Source organism: Propithecus coquereli, unplaced genomic scaffold, assembly GCF_000956105.1.
Source record: "Propithecus coquereli isolate 6110/MARCELLA unplaced genomic scaffold, Pcoq_1.0 Scaffold10, whole genome shotgun sequence".
NCBI lineage: Eukaryota > Metazoa > Chordata > Mammalia > Primates > Indriidae > Propithecus > Propithecus coquereli.
Genome location: NW_012133858.1, coordinates 11,003,620 through 11,006,671, shown reverse-complemented (window position 1 = coordinate 11,006,671; position 3,052 = coordinate 11,003,620). Strand labels below are relative to the sequence as shown.

The following is a 3,052-nucleotide window of genomic DNA, read 5'->3' as shown; positions in this document are numbered from 1 at the left end:
TCTGGAAGGAATGAAAATGTGTTTCCTCAAGATGCCCAAGGTAGTCACGTGCCAGGAAGTAGCTGCCGGACATAGAAAAACTATATAATAAAGCGACTGGTAGAATTATCTACTTCAGTCTTGTACGTCTTGTGTGTGTCTGTGTGTTTCTTTCTGTGTCCATCCCCCGTTCTGCAATCCGGGCCGCGACACAGTAAAAGGACAAGTCACACATCACTCACTTTAAATGAAAAGCTAGAAATGATTAAGGTTAGTGAGGAAGGCATGTCAAAAGCAGAGATAGGCCAAAAGCTAGGCTTCTTGTACCAAACAATTAGCCAAGTTGTGAATGCAAAGGAAGAGTTCTTGAAGGAAATTAAAAGTGCTACTCCAGTGAGCACATGAATCATATGACAGTGAAACAGCCTTATTGTTAATATAGAGAAAGTTTGAATGGTCTGGATAGGAGATCAAACAAGCCACAGCATTCCCTTAAGCCGAAGCCTAATGCAGAGCAATGGCCCTAACTCTCTTCAATTATATGAAGGCTAAGGGAGGTGAGGAAGCTACAGAAAAAAAGTTTGAAACTATTGTAGGTTGGTTCATGAGGGTGAAGGAAAAAAAGCTATCTGTATGATATAAAAATGCAAAGCGAAGCAGCAAGTGTTAATGTGGAAACTGCAGCAAGTGATCCAGAAGAACTAGCTAAGATAACTGATGAAGGTGGCTACACTAAACAACAAGTTTTCAATGTAGACAAAACAGCCTTCTACTGGAAGAAGATGCTATCCAGGACTTTCATAGCTATAGAAGAGAAGTCAATGCTTGGCTTCAAAGAGTCAAAGGACAGGTTGACTCCCCTATTAGGGGTTAATTCAACTTATGACTTTAAGTCGAAGCCAATGCTCATTTACCATTCCAAAAATCCTAGGGCCCTTAAGAATATGCTATATCTACTCTGCTTGTGCTCCATAAATGAAAGAACAAAGCTAGGAGGACAGCACATCTGTTTATAGCATGGTTTACTGAATATTTTAAGCCCACTGTTAAGACCTACTTCTCAGAGAAAAAAAAAAATTCCTTTCAAAATATTAGTGCTCACTGACAGTGTATCTGGTCACCCAAGAGCTCTGATGGAGGTGTACCAGGAGATTAATGTTTTCATGCCTGCTAATACAACATCCATGCTGCAGCCCATGGATCAAAGTGTAATTTTGACTTTTAAATCTTATTATTTAAGAATTACATTTTATTAGGCTATAGCTGTCATAGATAGTAATTCCTCTGTTGGATCTGGGCAAAGAATATTGAAAACCTTCTGGGAAGGATTCAACATTCTACACATCAAGAACATTCATGATTCAAGGGAGGAATTCAAAACATCAACATTAACAGGAGTATGGAAGAAGTTTATTCCAACCCTCATGGATGACTTTGAGAGGTTCAAACTTTAGTGGAGGAAGTAACTGCAGGTCTGGTGGAAAGAGCAAGAGAACAAGAATTAGAAGGGGAGCCTGAGCCGGGCATGGTGGCTCATGCCTGTAATCCTAGCACTCTGGGAAGCCAAGACAAGAGGATTGCTTGAGCTCAGGAGTTCAAGACCAGCCTGTGCAAGAGCAAGACCCCGCCTCTACTAAAAAAATAGAGACATGTGCCTGTAGTCCCAGCTACTCAGGAGGCTGAAGCAGGATGATCATTTGAGCCCAAGAGTTTGAGGTTACAGTGAGCTACGATGATGCCACTGCACTCTACCTGGGGCGACAGAACGAGACTCGATCTCAAAAAAAGTGAAATAAAATAAAATATGTGAATCCTGAAGATGTGACTGAATTGCTGTAATCTCATAATAAAATTTTAACAAATTAGGAATTGCTTCTTATGGATGAGGAAGAAAAGTGGTTTCTTGAGATGGTATCTGCTCTAGGTGAAGATACTGTGAACATCGTTGAAATGACAACAATGGATTTAGACTATTACATAAACTTGGTTGAAAAAGCAGTGACAGGGTTTGAGAGGACAGACTCTGTGTTTGAAAGTTCTATTGTTGGTAAAATGCATGTGATAAACAGCATTGAGAAATCTACAGAGAAATCTCTCATGAAAAGAAGAGTCAATTGATGTGACAAACTGTTGTCTTCTTATTTTAAAAAATTGCCATGGTCACCCCAACCTTCAGCAACCATCACCTTGATCAGTCAGCAGCCATCAGCATAAAGGCAAGACCCTCCACCAGCAAAAAGATTAGGACTCAAAGAAGGCTCAGATGATTGTTGGCATTTTTTATCAATAAAGTATTTTTAATTAAGGTATGTACATTGTCCCTTTACACACGATGTCATTGCACACTTCATGGATGACAGTACAGTGTAAACATAACTTTAATATGCACTGGGTATGCAAAAAATTCATGTGACTTGCTTTATTGCAATATTCACTTTATTGTAGTAGTCTGGAACAGAACCCACAATATCTCTGAGGTATGCCTGGGTAGATATTCAGTTAATGTTTGCTAAATAAATTAATGAAACAAACAAGCAGTAGTCACAAAGCATTCTTACACAAAGAGGAAGAGACAGACTAGATGGCCTGAATTGTAGAGTTTAAAACTAAAGTGTAACTAGTCCAGTACATTTGCATTGCAGATAAGAAAGTGGAAGGCTAGTATGGCATAGCTAGCTTGTGATAGAGGGAGGATTTCCCAGAGTTCCTGATTTCCTATCCACCCCCTGTTGGGTACCCCATATTGTCTCCTAGGTTCAGTCAAACCTTGATATCTGTGAGTATATGCATTCCGATGTTGGGAAAAATCAGGTTCTGAAACTAAATGGGATTCTATATTGCCAGTAATACAAGAATTAATGAATTTTGGATCTAAATGACAATCTTAGACATCATTTGATAGTTTTCAATTCTGTGTTTCACTAATTTCTGGTGCTCTGATGCCTTCAGGATCACAGTGGCATAAGAGGCAATTTTCACGTGCCCTATTTTAAAAAGATCAGCTTTTTTCCTGCTTTTTCTTTTGTGGGCAGGAAGGCTCTGTCAGAAAAAACTAAAGTTTGTGCATCCGAGC

General features: G+C 39.4%; 1 protein-coding gene across 1 annotated transcript in view; it reads right to left on the bottom strand.

The window, feature by feature from the left end:
- Nucleotides 1-3,052, bottom strand: part of ATP13A5 (ATPase type 13A5) — a 108,319-nt gene that overhangs the window by 12,276 nt on the left and 92,991 nt on the right. The gene's annotated exons all lie outside the window — the stretch shown is intronic.